Here is an 18,570-nt window from a genome sequence, read left to right as displayed (position 1 = left end):
AAAGCACAGCAATGAAATGAACTGAGATTGTGACACAGATCACCAAAGAGGTAAGAAACGAGACAATATTGAAGGTGGATATAACAACAAATGTTATTCTAAAGTCACAAAATCAACAGTTAAGATCATCTCTAAGCAGCAATGAGATAATGAGCATCATGAGAGAAATAATGAGCTCTGTGTGGTAAGATGAACATACATATCTTGAGCACATAACTGCCTAAAGAAGAAGCAAATCAAGTTATGGCAAAAATGGTAAGTGCTTCTATAAATGAAATGCAAAGGAAGAAAGACTAAATAAATATTGATAGACTAAATCACATAAAATTGTAAATGTCTGAATGTATGTCATGATTAATTCAAGTTATGTATGTGATATGTAAGTGTCACAGTTTAAAATGTTGACTGTAAAAATAATTCTCAATGTCTGAGGGGTTAACTTTTGAAAACCCTTTTAAAACACAAGCCAATGGCTTGCAAGATGCAAGAGAGTTTGTTACAAACATGTGGGCATAAGTTTGGATCCAAAATCTTGGAGTGGCCTCAATGTGCTTGTAATCCAAGTGCTTGAAGAAGGGGAGGGCCAAGACAGATGATCACGGGGGCTTGTTGTCCAATGGGTTAGCCAATACCTCTGAACATAGCTCCAAGTTCAGTGAAAGATATTGTATCAAAGAAATAAGGTAGGAATTTATAGAGATCATTCAATCTCCTTCTCTACCCTCTGCACATAAAGAGGCATGCTCCTACATATAGAGTTATATACCCATCATACACACAAAAATACCCACACAGACACCACACATACACACACACACACACACACACACACACACACACACACACACACACACCACAAGCACACAAGCATGGATACACACTAAACAAACAAACAAACAAATTTATTTAAATAGAACATATCCCAATTATTGAATACATGAGATTTTATATCCACTGCATAATACTTTTAGGTATACATGAAAGACTTGTGCCATGGATTAGTGTTTTAAGATGGTTGTTGTATTCAAATTTTCTATGAGAAAAACTTAATAATTTTATAGCTCCATTAGGTCCAGAAACAAACAGATGTTAGTTTTTGAATTGAAGTTATTCTTTTAGCTTAAAGTTTAAAAATGAAATATTTACCCCAAGAAACCAATACTGGATATAAAACAATTTTCTTTAAAGGTCAGCTTGCTTACTCTTATTTCTACTCAATCAGAGCTTATTGGAATTTAGGTTAGTTTGACTTTTTAAAGAGACTCTCTCAGAATAGTTGCTCTTCGTACCAGGTTATCCAAAAGACTTCCTACTTAAAATGCCAAGCTTGGAACAATCCCAACTATATATTTAGATGAACCTTCCCTTCTGCATATTTTATCTACATCTTTACTATTTATTTTTTGCTCTTCCATTTTATATTTTCATCCCAAATTACTCTTTTTTTCTATCAACTAATATAGAAAGAAAAGAACAAAAGATGTGCTAAGAAAGTTTTCACAGAAATTACATATTTTATGTGCACTTTAGGCATCTGAAAGTATAGGTGCCCATTAAATGTAGTTTCAGGCAAACATCACTCAAGGTATCTCCATGCTTGATTATTTTGAGAGGCTCACAGGGCAGCAGACAGTACTTCAGAGAACACAAAGACTGCTGAAATACAAGTGTAATTTTGGTATGCTGGGGGCAGACTGTGACTCTGCTTTCCACACATCTATTTCTTTTTGAAACATAACAGAATCGTGCAATTACCCTTAGGAGAGAAAGACCAGGGGTCTGATACAGAATCACTGATGAACTGGCAGCCCAGGGAGACCATGATGGGTACAAGACACACCACACAGGTAAACAAAGAGCAGTTTCTCCAGCACTTTTCCTTAAGATGTTTTTCGGTCTTCAGATATTCTTGACCTTCATTATCAAAGTCGCTTTCCCTCAGAGATTGTGTCAAGGCTTCTTGACGACAACTGGAATTTTGATGACCAACGGAAAAAAAATGAAACCAGAAAGTCAAGAACGAGGGAGGCTATTTTTCTAACAGTATATCCTTAAACCAACCCAAAAGCATTGTATAAAAATTGTCTTAAGTATTTGGCTTGTTATTCAGATGATAAAAGCTTTCAGTCCTGTACCTCTCATTTCTGTTAGGTCACTTTTGGCAATAACATCACTCCTTCTCATAGTCAAACAGCTTATCTCCCTAGCTCAGGAGCTGTAGCATGCATGATCTCATGTTACTTTATGTCTACAAAAAACACACTAGTGATCCAGTATCTTCTTTTAAAAATTAAGTAAAGAGAAAAGAAACAGAAGTAGATAGTGACTGATGGAGTGATAGATTATGAAAATGATGAGTACTGATGTATTATCCAAGATGTTATCATTGGTACATATTAATATATGATGAAGTGATTTATATTATTTAAATTATCACATATTCATTTCTGTTTATATAGACACTTCAACTCTAATTTTCTTTGTCTATTTAGCTCTTTTCGAGCATGAGGGCAGTCCTGATAACATCAATATTAATGAAAGAATGTGCAGAGTGTTAAGGGTACGTTTTACTTCTGTTTTGTCTAAGGTATGCCTCTCACAGCATGGATTATTCTTCTCATAAAAAGTTTCTATTTATTTTAAATTGATATTCAAATGCTGGTAGCAAGAGTTAAAAGTCAAAAGAAGATACAAGAATCAGAGACACTATTTAGACCATAACATCATGGTGTTTACAAATCCCAAGTATTTTGCCATATTTGAAAGGAGGAAATCCTCACCATGTATTTTTGCTAACATAATGTAAAAGGAAATTGAGAGTCCTAGTAAGGTGACAATCTAGCTATTCCTGGTGTTCTTGCTTGTTTATTCCTCAGTGGTAGGCTGGAATGACTTATTCTTTGTCATCAGTAAGTCTTTGACATCCATAAGGTATCTGTCACGGGTTTGTGATTCTTATAGCAAGAATGTGTCTAATCCCTTAAAAAAGTTTTGAACTAATAAATTCACTTTTATAATTACTTCGTTATTAGCCAAAGTGTGCTTATTTAATTCCATGTGTAATGCATTTGGTTTAATATAATGAAGTTTGGATTAACTGGAAAGGCAAAAAAGCACATACTCAGGAAAGTATGTATCCACCTTCTTCAGGCAGCAAGATAACAGATGGAAGACTTCAGATAGGTTTTTTAATTTTAATTGCATTTTAATGTACTTTTGTGGGGGGGGGATTCCTGTGTGCCATGGCAAAATGTATGGAAGACAGAGGGTAACCTTAGGAGTAGATGTTCTGCAGTCACCTATACATCCAGGTGGGGTGACTCGGGTTGCCAGGCTTGGCAGCAAACTCCTTTAAGCACTTAGTCATCTTATCAGCTCAAAAGTTTTTTAATTACATTTCATGTATTTGTGTGTGTGTGTGTGTATGTGTGTGTGTGTGTGTGTGTGTGTGTGTGTGTGTGAGAGAGAGAGAGAGAGAGAGAGAGAGAGAGAGAGAGAGAGAGAGAGAGAGAGAGAGAACATGGCATGCGCATGAGAGCATGCAGTCTAGTGTGTGGAGAATTTCTCTTTAACATAAACCACACACAAAAGGAAAAGTTCTCCCGGCAAATGGGGAAATGTACAAGCATCCACACCTAATGGATGGTCCCCGGAATGACTCCTCTCTAGCAGAAATCGCATTATGATTTAGTCAACCCTGACATTGGATGGGATAATGGAGTTGTTGTGTTTGCAGCTGGGCTGTTTTAATTGTTCCTTCCATCACTCATTATTGAGTGGTACTTAACTCCCATAACAATAATTTGAACAAAACTTCCATCGTTGCCTTACATTAAGCTAAGCTTTCTTGCTTTATGAGTAAACAATTTCAGTGTTGTTAGACACCTGAAAACTGCTATGTAAACATCTCTATGCTCTGCTACATATGTCACTTTCACTTTCTGTGGAAACTTTAATTAGATTGGCATGTGAGAAGGAAACTGTAGACCACATCGTTAAGGTCTGCACTAGGAGGCATTTACATTAGCGCTTCCTGAGTGCTGCAGAGTTTCCACGTCTAGCATGAAAACAATGCATGTGGACAAAATCAATAGAATAACCGGGCCCTGTGTAGTTCTCATTACTGTGGGAACACAATTTCCAAGATTTTGCTAAAGTAAAATGCTTATGAAGCACCTTTTCATTTGCAGATCATTTATTAGGTGCAAGAGAATTTCCCTCTGCTTAAGATAACTATTAGTTAGGTTGAACATCACAACTGAAGATAAACAGATGTTAGCTTATAATACAGATTGTGAAATACGACATTTAAGTTGCATTATCAGTTCAGGTGATAAAATTCTGAGTAAAACCTGTTAATTAGTACTAAGTAGGGATGAAGAATGATTGATGGTACAATGATGAAAATCAATTGCTCTGTGCTAAAAAATGGCTAGCTGTAACATTGCCCAAGGTTAGATTTTATTGTATTTACAATTGCTCTTTTTATTGTGACCACATTCAATTAAAAAAAAAACATCACAAATTATGGTTTCATACTTTTTTCATAATTTAAAAATATATTCACAAGGTATAAAATAGGCAGAGGAAGCAATATCCTTACAGTCTTCCAAGGGCAGAAGAAATGAAAATAGTAAGTTTCTTATCCAATTAAATAAACACAAAGCACAAAATGTTAATAGATGATTCAACTTTGTATTTGATAAGTGTGCTGGAATTTCACTCATTAAGTCATAGCTTTAAGAATTGATTCAAAGAGAACATTTCTGAAGAATTGGATGACTGTTGGTTGCATATCTACATCCCTTTCCCCAGTGCAATTTACATTGATTAAGATTGGGTACATTTTATGCTTTATGCTGCTAAATTTTTATGAGTTTGGAGCCAAAGTCTAATTTCCTTGGAATTATAATGTTAGGGAAATGCTGCTTAAGTATAGCCTCTAATCACCACTACTTCTTGTCTATTTCTGGAAAAATAACCACAATAACAAAAGCACACAAATTCCACTTTGTAGAACAGGTCATATAGGAAATAACCACAGAATAAAGATGACTAAATTTCATACAAATGAACTCTGGCTATTTATTCTGAAGTGGCAGCTACCACACAATTGGGAACTATTGAAGATTAAAATAAAGATGGAAATTTGGTTTTCTTATCTTCTGAGCTATGTGTTTGATTCACTTATGACCCTCTTATTTACAGTCACAGAGAGAGATAATCCTTTCAAGGAAACAATGAACTTACTTAGTAAGGTTGGTTGAATTGCTTATGTTAAGCACACAGACTTTTAAAATTAGAAATAACATAAATTACCCATAACGTATTTTAAAAATGTATTTTATATTTTAAATTGAATTTCCTCACATGTTACTACAGAATTATTGGATTGCAAATTCTGGCACTGTAAACTGAGTCTCTGAATACTGCTTTATTTTTCTGTGAGATTTTTTTTGAGTTAATTGAGCATCAAGTACTTGAAAATATGTAAAACAATGTACAACTAATTTGAGAGTGTTTCTATATGTAGTCCAGCCAGGTCTGCAGATTCTGGCTAGCCTTCTTGTGCTTTCTGAGTATTGAGATTCCTGATGTGAGCTCTGAGTTACTCTTGGCAATTAATGTGTTGTAATGCTCTCCTTTTGTGTCATTTATACTTTTATTTAAATAAATACAGTGAGTTTAATACAATTCCATATGTCTCCTTTACTATGCACTGTGTCACAATACTAAGAAAATTAAAATCTTGGGGGCTGGAGAGATGGCTCAGGATTAAGGGGCATGTACTGAGGACCCAGTTTGTTATCCGACATCCATGTTTTGTGGCTCCCAAGATCCTGGAACTCTACTGCTGGAGTCTGACATCCTCTTCTGAACTTCATGGGCAGCTTCAGTGACATGCGCACCTATTGCTCTCATACACTCAATTAAAAAAATCACACACATATAATAAAAAATTCATTGTTGAGTTGCATGTCAGTTAATGAAAAGAAAGAATTCCTGAAAACAAAATTTTAAATTCTCTCTTACCACCCACGACAACGTAGTGATATTGTTCATAAAACCTGTGGGATTTCATGACTTACCACCATGGTGCCTAGAAGGCCCATGGGAAAAATTGTTTTTATTTATGTTTATGTGTATTGTGAATTCAATCCAGAGGTTTGGACTAGTATATTTCACTCTACCATGGAGGTAAACTCTGGCTTATGTTCTGTTTTAGAAGGATACATTTAAATACATTTAAAAAATTGTGTATGTGTTGGATGGGCATGCAAGCATGTGGAGGTCAGAGGGGGTGACATGCATGCATGTGGACGTCTAAGAGCCAGTAGCAGGAGTTGGTTCTCTCCTTCCATCATGTGGGTCCCATGGAACTCAGGTCACTGGGCTTAGTGGCAATGGACTTTACCTGAAGTGCCATTTCAGTGACCAACTGAGGACAGGGAAGGAACTACCAACCCCCTTGTCCAGGTATCTGGACAAGCACCTCTTAGAACACACCATAGGGATGTGAATGCCCTTGGGTACCAGGGAGAGGTGGGGGGAAGGGTGGTTGTCAAGAGGGCAGCTGTGGAGGTGGGGAAGGTGGGCTATTTAGGTCTCACAGGAGGAGTGCCTAATATCAGGAAGAAATGAGGATGACCACCTGTGTGTGCCTGGCTAAACACACATTTCCTCAGGACTATGTGTTTTATGGTTTCTTTAGCTGCCAAATTAATTTACCCTAGATGGGTTATTTATATATTTGTTTGTTTATTTTACATGTTAAATAAATTATTATGATATATCCTGATTAAAGTTCCCCCTCCCTCTATTCTTCCCCACATCCCTTCCCACCCAGGTGTACTCCCTTTGTGTCTCTCCTTAGAAAAGAACAGGCTCCTAGGAGATAGCAACAAAATATAATAATATAAAAAATAATAAGGTAAAGCAAACACCATCACATTGAACTTAGACAAGGCAAATCAACAGGAGTTCCTTCTGAGTACTACTTTTAAAATCATCCGCTCTCAAGTGGACAGTCATATATATATATATATATATATATATATATATATATATATGCTAAATGGACTCAGCAGGTTTCATTTATGTATTTATTAGCACATACATATGCATATATATGTAACAATAATTAAAGAATGAGAGACTGTGAATTTGAAAGGGAATGGAGAGTCAGGGGCGGGATGGAGGGAGGAGAGAGAAGAACAAACAAATGATTCAATTATATTTTAGTTCAAAGCAAATGCAATATGTTTAGTTTTGTATTAATTGATTTTGAAGAAATATTTAAGCTTCAAATTGGGGAAATCTGAATGTGAATCCTGCCACTTTGAGACTTATAAACTCCACTTATTGAGAACTAGTGTCCTCATGCTTTAAAATAGTAAGTTAATAACAACCTTAAATTAAGCTTATACCATTTAAGAAATGAAAAAAAAACCTACTAAGACTTTGGTATATGGAATTTTTTTGTATGTGTACCTCTTGAAAGAGATTCCTACTGTAGTAAATGATGTTGCTTACATTCAGGAAACATAGTAAATTACATTCTTCTCAAACAGTTTTCAATCCAGGATATTCCATGCTGTCTTTTAATGTGGTGTTCTCGATCTGTAAAACAATGTAGCTGCTTCTGTTAGTATTAAAATGCAAATGGGTTAAATATAAATTCTCAAAGAACAGCTGAGAGTATGGACATGGGTGTGCATGCACATGTATCCCCCCTCCAAGCATGTACGCACATGCACATGCACACACAAAAAAAATTTCCATTTCGATAAACACTAAGAGAAATAACAGAGTCCTCTGCCTCAAAACACAAGCCAATAAGGTCCCATGGTTACTGAGGACTAGGCAATGAAGAAACATCTTTCTCCATAATAGTGCCTAGCCATGACTCAGAGACAAATGGGGATTATTAAACAAAAGAAGTAGTACAAACATCAAAGGAAATTTTAAATGTATTTGAAGCACCATTTATGAACAGCAGTAGTCATGCCTGGGACCACAGAGGCCACCTGTTGTAATAGTTCTCTTTAGTTGTTGTATCTAAATGCTGATTTGCTACTGCCATTCTTATTTTTGTTCCTTGTGTCCCTCAAGTTTAATTTTCATTAAATTTATTGGAGAATTGTGTCTTCTAATCCCTACTTGGCTTTTTTTCTCCAATGACTCTTACAAATTTCTAAGCTTTGTAAATTGTTATCCCGTGCTTGCAAATTTATTTTACTAATGTTAATATGTTTTCTTATACACAGTAATTCGTTGATTACTAACAACTCTATTGAGTTACACTTTTCTACTGGTACAGCTCATCTAGAGTACTTGGAATTTATGAAAAAATATGTATATGCCTAGGACTATGGCCACAAAGCAATCCAGATATACTTAAAGCTCAATTCCTGCCAAGCCTCCTCATCACTGAGCTTCCTCCTTCCTGGCTGTCTGGAATTTTCGTACCTCACACACAGAGCTGTGGATAGGCAGACTTCAGTGCTGTTGAAACTGTTGATAAGGCTGCTCTCACCGTTTCTTTCTCTCCGTGTATTTCATTTCCCTTTTAATCTATAAAGGAAGCAAGATAGTTCTCAATTCCTTTATCCTGGTTCTTGGGAAAGAGTGAGGATTCATTAAATATGTATTAATACATATTCTTATTCCTTACTGAATGATGCATCCTACTATTAGACAATGATACATTTATAAACCTTATTGGCATGTTCTTATCACTTTCATTTTCTTCTAAAAAACTCACCTTTTTTGTATAATTAGGAAATAATCATCTTTTTTTGTAAATTTCTGAAATGAGAAATTCAACTTCAAAGGGAAAATTATGATAAATGATAATTTAGCTATTACATTTTTCTATTAAGAAATTTATTCACACAAATACTTTTGAAGGTATTGGTGAAGAAGTAAGAATATTACCATTCAGCATATTACCTGTATGCAAACCATGAATTACTGTAGAAATCCGGTGGTGGTGGTGGTGGTGGTGGTGGTGGTGGTGGTGATGGTGGTGGTGGTGGTGTGTGTGTCTGTGTGTCTGTGTGTAGCAACTCTACAGATTTCTATGTAAAAGTTGGTTGTATATATTAAAATAGACTAAAGCTCTTGTGAAAATAACTGACAACAGAAAACAAATGATTAGCGTTTCAACTTTTGTCCTTGAAATCAGAAAGAGGCAATGTGAGATTGTGGGAAAGAAGAAATAGTAAAGACAAATCCTATGGAAAATGAAGGGTCAAACTGAAAGTGTTGACTGTATGGCCAAGAAGAATCTTAAGAATGAGTACATGTAGTGTTTTTTTTTTTTTTTTTTTTTTTTTTTGGTTTTTCGAGACAGGGTTTCTCTGTGCAGTTTTGCGCCTTTCCTGGAACTCACTTGGTAGACCAGGCTGGCCTCAAACTCACAGAGATCCGCCTGCCTCTGCCTCCCGAGTGCTGGGACTAAAGGCGTGCGCCACCACCGCCCGGCAAGTACATGTAGTGTTTAACATGAACTTGAAGTAGTGTGTGCTATTTGATACAACTATATACACACATCTATTGTACTATTATGTTGACTCCTTTTTCGATGTAGTTTATTTGTTCAACTCAATTTTTTAATAGATTTTATGGAAGTATGAGCTAGAGATCCAAGTCTGAGTTAATGGTATATCAAGATACAATTGGTATATATATATATATATATATATATATATATATATATATATATATATATATATCAGCCCCAGAGGTCACCTTAAATATGCAACTCCCTAGAAATTATCAGAAGTTTTACAGAGAGCTTTGAAATCATACCCTGGGTATTTAGTTGTATTTAAAGAGATACAAGCATCTAGTTAATATCTACTCTCTGCTCACATGAGGCCAAATTGTAAGTCATAAGCAAAGAGATTTTTTTAGTTATCCTCATTGCTAAGAATTTCAATTTTCATTTTTTTGCCCTCTGTGTTTCTGGAAACTTAAAACTGAATGGAGTTATTTGTTGGGTAGTTTATCTTGTCGCATCACTGATTAGGTGCTAGTTTAATTCAAGAGAAGTCATTGATATCATAATAAAGTTAAAACCAAATTTAAAGATGAGTGTCATTTTCACTGTTCATGGGAGGTGATTAATAATCTTTCCCCAAAATAAGCAAAGTAGGGAACCTTCAAACAAGCATTCATCATTGCAGCATCTATGGGTTAGAGCTGAGCTGGGTACCTCTGGCCTCTGACTGTTGTGACAAAGCTCTAGAGCTCCCACTGTTACCAGGAGAAAGTCTTAGTCTAAATTCAGCTGGCTATACAGATTCAACTTCCAAGAGGCTAGCTTGTTAAAGGCCTCAGTTCCTCACTGCTTACATCTTAAGGATTCTATCTTTCATTTGAGATGCTTCCAGCATGGCGGTAGTCTTCTCAAAGAGGAGAGAGAGAGAGAGAGAGAGAGAGAGAGAGAGAGAGAGAGAGAGAGAGAGAGAGAGAGAGAGAGCGCAGATTCACAACAAACAGGCATCATAATATTTCTGTAATGCAATGTCAAGAATGACTGCACATGATTTTTGTTGTCACTAAATTAAGCACACAGTCAGCAGAAAGGAACATATACAGACATGAACACCAACCACATGGAGCAGTGGCTGGTCATGATGTTAGAGAAAACACTCATGCGGCATATAGTTAATCCAAGGATTGACATTTAATAGGAGAATCAAGACATGTTGAGATAGAATTGTGTTGCCTGAAATCTTACTTATAATAATACTGGTCAGGACTCTAGTCTCAAATATGATATCCTAAAAGTAGCCGGTGTCATGCTCTTCAAAATCCAAGAACTACACAGTTTCTTGAACTCTGGCAACTGAAGTAATTACTATTATTATTGTTTTTTTAAAATTTATGTGAATAGAATGTTTATGTCCAGTGGTACTTCTTTTGTTGGTATGACACATAGTATTTAACGATACAAACCTTTGTGTCATTGTTTCTACACTAGACCATGACATCATGTTTAATAGAACTAATGTGAATTTTCCATGTACTGGCAATAAAATTATTTCTCCATAGTGAATCACACATTGATTTGAACCCTGATCCCTCAGTGGAGTTTGTATTGCAGTAAGCACCAGTTCCCTAGCCGTCTTGTTCTTATGTAGAACAGAGCAACCCTCACTTACGTCTCATTTAGAAGCAAGAATAATCCAATCTCTGTAAATGAATAAAATTCCATTTAAGACAGAGGCTTTATTTTGCATATTTTAACCATCATATGAAACTATTCCTAGATCAGAAAAGCCAAAGGGTGACTGGAACATATCATCTACGCAGCAGCCTTACTTAAGTGTTTTTGATTTTCAAAATTTTAGTTGCAGAGTACAAAGAGAACAGGCAGGTTTATCAAGTAATATACTACAAGGAAAGTATGTGCTTAGAGTAAACTTTTTTATTCATATGCTCACCAAGTTACATTTTAATTAGGTATATTCCTCTTTTGCTCATATGACCTACTATGTATTTCCTGAATGCTTCATAATCTTGACAAATTTGTAAAAATCTGATGAAGTAAATTAATTAATCAACATATTTTTCATTAACATCTTGGTGAATATTTAAAATTATGCTTGCTCTAGTACCAAATACCTAATTTATGTGATAAATTTCTAATGCATTATAGGATTGGATCATCATATTTTCTTATTTTATAATTCTCTCTGTGCAATTTTAGTATAATCAAGAGCTTAAATATAGGCAATTTATAATGAAAATAAATGTATTGTTCCAGAATTTAAGTTGTTAGAATGTTCCAAATTTGAATAATCAGAAACTTACAATGACATTCTTATGTTGTCATGTGATAGAATATAGAAGAGGAAAGGGGAGGAGATATAATGATATAACGAGAGAGAGAGAGAGAGAGAGAGAGAGAGAGAGAGAGAGAGAGAGAGAGAGAAGAGAGTCAGAAAGGCAGACAGAAATAGACAGAGAGGCAGTGAACACACACACACACAAAAACACACACACACACACACACACACACACACACACACACACACACACTACTTGGATATAAAACCTACTGCCAAGGTAACTACTCATAAGATGATTAGGGTATTTACTCATTCATGAAGGTGGAATCCTTAAGGCCTAATTACCTCTTAAACTTTTCACATTTTAATATCATGGCAAGTGTATTTCAACACAAGTATTGGAGGTCACAAGCACTGAAATCTTAGCATGGCGGTAATGCTGATAATCTTTCTTGTTGAAATGCCTCCTTTGCCTGTGCTTCTAATGGAGATAAGAATTTATTTTGATAGCCTTTGACATGTTATACTGTTATGTCACATTAGGAACCCTCAAATTTTACTAGTTTATATTAATTGTCAAAAGTAATGGGTTTCATCATCAAAATTTCATGCACTTATACAGCATATTTTGATCATACTCTTTCCCGTTACATTGTCTTAACCCTCCTGTCTTTTCCTCAGGTTCTTATTTGTGCTTCAGGTTTGAGTTATGACACACAGTGTGTAATATTTGTCTTCATGAGTCTTGTTTCTAGTGATTAACATTTTTGTCTCCAGTTATATTCATTTTCCTGAAAGGAATACCATTTTGTTTCTCTTTATGTCTGAGTGATGCTCTATTATGTATGTGTATGAGACTTTTTAAACCTATTAGTCTGTTAAAATCCCCTCAACTGGTCCTATAACTTGACTGTTGTCAACCATGTTGCAATCAACAGGAATATGCATGTGTTTATTTTGGATGCTGACACTGATTCCTTTGGTCATATACTCGCGAGCAGTATAGCTGAATTATATTTTAGATTTCAAGGAACCTCTAAACTGATTTCTGTTTAGCTGAATTAATTTCCATCTGCCCCAGTAAGAAATGAGGTTTTCTTTTTTCCTACATCTCCACTTACATGCACTGTGTTTTTTCCCCCCTAGGTGACAGCCATCTGACTGGGGAGAGAGGAGATCTCAATATAGTCATGCTTTGACATTCCAGGTGATTACATTTGATTATAGTGGTTACACATTTGTACTGTCTCTTTTTAAAAGTGCTTATTAAGCTGCTTTACTCACTTATTGATTGAATTGTTGATTTTTTCGGTGGTAATGTTTTGTTTTGAATAGGCTGTTGAACTACATATAGTCTAGGCTGGTCCTTTCCACTAGACCCTCCTGGGTTTGCCTCCTAAAGTGCTAGGATTTTAGGTGTGAGTGACAGTCAAGGTTTGTCTTTTTTGAATGTTAATCATGCATATTAATTATGTATCATATAAATAGTTAGCAAAGAATTTTCATGGTTGTCTTGTAGGATAATGCAACAATTGTTAATTTTATCTGAGTCTTGATATTTAAAGTAGATTTGCTGGATGTGGTGCTAATTTCTATCATGTTTATAATACAACCTAAAAAAAATTTCTTTTAAAACTGTTGTTCTCACACCATCCATGTTAGGAGTAACCATATGTGTAATTGAATTAAAGGTCATCTCCACAGTGTTGCTTGTTTATGATAATTTCTTATTCATCATTTTATTCTCCTTCAGTAACTAAGCATTTTTTATTGTTCTATCTAATTTTCTATCTTCTTAATCTTTTTTTTTTCTGTTTTTGTGAATTCTGCAATACTTTTCCCTTTATATTATGGTATCCTTTCTAGTTTTGGTAGGGATGTTGGAATGAAGTCTTACTTATCCAGGATAGTGATAAACTCCTTGGTCAAGAAACCCTACATCAGTCCCAAGTGTTGTAACTACAGACTTGTGCCACCTTCTATCACACAGTACATATCTATGGATAATCAAGAAAGAAAACAGCAAGCTCTGAGATTTATCCCAAGGACAACATGACACTGGGTTAAGTCAGAGAGAATACGAGAGTCCACACGGCGGGGTCTACACACAGAAAAACAGACTATAAGCCAGAGGACACAGCTGGTACCCAGAAGGCAGAAAAGCCAAAGGAACAGAATTTTGTCACAGTTTCCAAAAGGCATGCAGGTATGAAGGCGTGGGGGTTTGCAGAAACCTTGCTTAAGAATCCGGATCTTCACATTGCAAGAAGATGGATTTATGTTGTCCTGAGCCACTACACCTGTAAAATTTGCTGTAATAGAAATAGGAACCCAAGCATTGCAGATCTTATGTATTCCTTTTTTTTCCTGTGAACATTTTCATGGAATTATAAATTTTGCATGCATGTAAAATTCCAGTTAGAAGGGTTTTTTTCTTAAAATATTGAAGATTTCATTCTACTCTTTCTTGTGTGCATGGTTTCCTCTGAAATGACTATATTTATTTGTCTATATACATGCTTTTATACTCCTTTTCTGGCTGCTTTTGGGAATGGCCCTTAGTGGTTCATTGCTATTATTTAGTTGCAGCTTTGTTGGGATTCCTCCCTGTGGTAGTCACTGAATTTCCTGAATTTGTGGGAAATTTTCAATTCTTCGTATTTAAAACCCCGTTCTCTCACCCTCTTCCCAGCTGTTACTCCAGTATGTAGTATGCCCTCTGATGCTCCATAGCTCCTCAGTGTCCTATTATTTTGATCACTGCATTCCCATTTGGTGATTATTGTTGACCTATTGTCAGTCACTGAAATATTTTCTTGGCTCTATTGAATCTGTTGAAGGTGACTTTGAAGAAATATTTCTATTCTTTGTCTGTTCTTATTTTCCCAACCCCAGACATATTTCTGGATGGCTAAAATAAAAAAAAAAAAAAAAAAAAAGCCGTGTTAACTCACTCTTTAACTACCTTCCTTCAGCCAAAGATACACACAAATGAATATAAACATTAAAATTTCCTCCTATAAATTAATGTTTGTCTAAGATGACAAGTGCTTGCTTTAACATGAAATCAACAAAAGCCTTGTAAAATCTAGCTAGTTTTGAGAAGCAGATTAGTAAATATAAAGTGCTTCCAAAGGCCTTTATTAAGGACTTCAAGGGTAAATGTCATCAGTACAGCAGGTGCTTATCTGTCAGCCAATGAAAACAGCCTAATAGTTTATTGTTAATGTGTGGAGAATGTGTTTCTGTACATTAAAAATTTATATTGCTCAAATGTGATCTATAATAAGCTGGGATGTTTGGCATGTATACATGATAGGGAGTGGTTCTTTGGAATAGGATCCTACTGAATAGCCCATACTGGCTAGGAAATGGTGGTGATGCTCCTGTCTCAGCCTTTTGGGTTCTGAAATTACAGGTGTCTGTCACCATACATGGATTTAACATTAAGGGGAAGAATGTTATAAGAGAAAAATTAGACTGAGGTTGTTGTTTAGAGCTAGAGTTGTTATTTATTTTAAAATACAAAAGGTCATTTCCTTAGGATGAGATACATTTTGGACAAGTGGCAAAAAAAAAAAAAAAAAAAAAAAAAAAGCATTGTAGACGAATTTCTAAATGGTCTGATTAAATAAAAAACATGAAGCCAAATATAGGGGTGAAAGCCTTAGAGAAAGTTCAGGGAAATAGAGAAAGCCACAGCTAACCTTATCTCACCAACTTGGCAGCTTCCAAATGTGAATTACTTCCTGTCTACCCACACCTTTATTGCCTTGCTGCTCTGCCCTCTCATTGGCTGTCTTAGCCCAGCTACCTCACTTCCTCTTCCTACACAGCTCTGTCACTTTCTGCTTGTCTGTACAGACCTCCAGATCTCTATGGCTGGTACTGGGACTAAAGGCATGTGTCACCACACTTGGCTCTGTCCCCTAGTGTGGCCTTAAACACACAAAGATCCTGCCTGCAAAGTGATAGGATCAAGGGCATGTGCTACTGCTGCCTGACCCCTTTGTTTACTTAAAATGGCTTGCTATTTCCTCTGATCTCCAGGCAAATTTTATTTATTAAAGCACAAATAAAATATCACCACATTTCCCCTTTTTTGTCTAATAAAATAATAAAAAGTTATAATCAATAAAGGAAAAACTATAAACAATAAGTACAATAACTATATACAATATATACAAGCAATAAATATGTCAAAATTGTCTAGTATTTGCATTAGACAAATTCAGAGAAAATATTCCACTGTCTAATCTATTTTGGTGAGTTCAAAATGTACCTAATTCACTTTCTATCCTAACTTATGTTATCAACAGAAAACCATCTTGTGATACCTTTCAAACTCATAGGCTTAAGACATCTTACTGAGTTTCTTTTCTGAATTTCTTAACAAGAAAACTGTAGCTATAACTATCTAATCTTCAACTCCCTCAGAGACCCAAGAAGGAAATATTACCGAGCAAAACAGGAAGTGCAAAAAAGTGATTTCCAAAAATGAGTTATGACAGAAACAGCCAGCTTCCTGGACAGTCCGAGGAATCCGAGGTTTCTCTGCACATTGGGGCATCATCTTCAGCCTACAGGCTTAGTATATCTGACAGACTCATTTGTGAAGTAGGATGTACGCAAGGCCCACAGCTCAACCTCACATTCAGTGCGAGTATTCCTTGTACCAGATAAACATGAATTTCACCAGTGTCCTGTCATGATTCAATATTTTAAATTCTGGAAATTGCTGGTGTTTTTGGAATTTGCCTGCCCATTCTTATTGGCTTGTAGGTGGCTTCCTCTCCTTTACTAAATGCCAGTCTGCCATTGAGAGGTTAGACTCCATTAGCCTAGTTACTCCTTCAAGAATAACTATTTCAGCTACTGTTCCACTGCACACCAGAAGCCATTGGTCCACTTCCTGTTAAGCTGCCTTCAAAGAAAGTGGCACTGTACCTCTTCTGGATTGCAAAGCCACTTCAGCAATGGTGACATATTGTCCTGGCCTCCGAGGATGCCTATTGCCAAAGCTGCAACCACACTTGTCTTGGCAAGGATCGGTATTCCTTTGTTTTGTGTCCTGTTTGTCCGTTTTGGACAACATACTGTCAGCAGTTGATGCAAGGGCACTTTCTTGCCCAGTGGCTAACTTTTGCCACAATGAAAATTAATTCCATATGCAGTTTTTTTCAATGTCCATATCTTCTTTGAAGTAGATTGGTGCTGCCAGGAGCAGACATGTCTCATAGTCATAAAAAAAGAAAAAAAAACTCTATGTTATTAAAACATTTTAAATGCCGCATTCTAAAGATCTCGGAAGGGTTTCAAGATGGACTGTCTATTTAAAACATATCTCTGCTTAGCCTTGAAAACATACCTAATATGACTAAAAGTTTGATTGTAATGTCTAACTATTACTTTATATCCTAATAGTTGGTAATAATAACATTCAAGGATTAGCAAATTGCATTACATTTTTTTTTTTTTTTTTTTTTTTTTTTTTGGTTTTTTGAGACAGGGTTTCTCTGTGTAGCTTTGCACCTTACATGGATGTCACTCTGTAGACCAGACTGGCCTTGAACTCACAAAGATCCACCAGCCTCTGCCTCCCAAGTTCTGGGATTAAAGACATCTGCCACCACCTCCCGGATGCATTACATTCTTAAATGAAATGTATAGGTACAATATCCTGAACAAGATTACAAATATACGTACAGCATTTTCTAACAAAATCAATCTCAAATTTGTATCAATATGTATAATTTGTATATAATATATAAAAATCCAATCTGGTGTAAAATATTTAAAACTACTAGTTGTCTTTTAAAAATAAATTAAATAATCTACTTTCTTATCTGTATCATGTCTATATCCTTTCATTTTTCTTTTCAGGGTAGATTCAATAATTTACCCTTTATTCTATCGTTTCTACATTTTTAGAGTAGATTAAATAATCTACCTCTTATCTATATCCCCTTTTTCCTTTTCTTTTTCTTTTTTCCAAACAAAATCCTTAAATCTAATCTCCTTTATTTAGCTTCTTTCCTGACCATTAACAGCAACTTGTAACCAAATATTCTAAACAATGACAATTATTCCAAACCCAAAACCCATTGAAAGACCATAAACTACCCACCCCACCATTAAGAATATGAACATTGTGTTCTTAAAGTTGCTTCCTGCTGTTTGTGGGTGAAAGCATCTTTAGCGGATCCTGAAAAGAAAGAAATTTAGTGAATTTTCAAGTCCCGGAGTGGTAGCTGTAGCATTTGTTGTCCAGTCTCTGTATAATGCAAAAGTGCAGGGCTTATCTCAAGTCCTTTTTCAAGTAGTCTGAGAGGCTGGATCATCTGATCTAGCCATCTCGAAATTGTCCTGAGCAGTTTGTAGTCCAGAGCTGATCCTTGGATGATGTTTGTCATCTTGGTGGTATTATTATTATCCATGTGGTATCATTGTTGTGGGGCCCCATCATCTTTTTAGAGACTTCAAATTCACTGTTGGGCCTGGTCATGATTCCCTACAGAAAAATGATAGAGACTCCAACACAAAAACATGTATAGGCAGCTAAATGAAGCCATTTTTTCTAGAATTAGTTAGTAGTCTATATTACCGTTAGTATCATAACAAAAGTTTAATATATATATATGTCTTATAAATTTTGATATAAAATTCATAACTTAAGAAAAGTTTTAAGAATCAAAATAGAATCAAAGAATTGAGATTAGTGCCAATAGAATAGTCCCTTAATTTTGGTTTTCTTCTGTCCCATGTCAGA

This window comes from Peromyscus leucopus, chromosome 16_21, assembly GCF_004664715.2.
Source record: "Peromyscus leucopus breed LL Stock chromosome 16_21, UCI_PerLeu_2.1, whole genome shotgun sequence".
In the NCBI taxonomy this organism is placed as follows: domain Eukaryota; kingdom Metazoa; phylum Chordata; class Mammalia; order Rodentia; family Cricetidae; genus Peromyscus; species Peromyscus leucopus.
The sequence above is the reverse complement of the archived record's forward strand: the minus strand, read 5'-3'. Positions refer to the sequence as shown.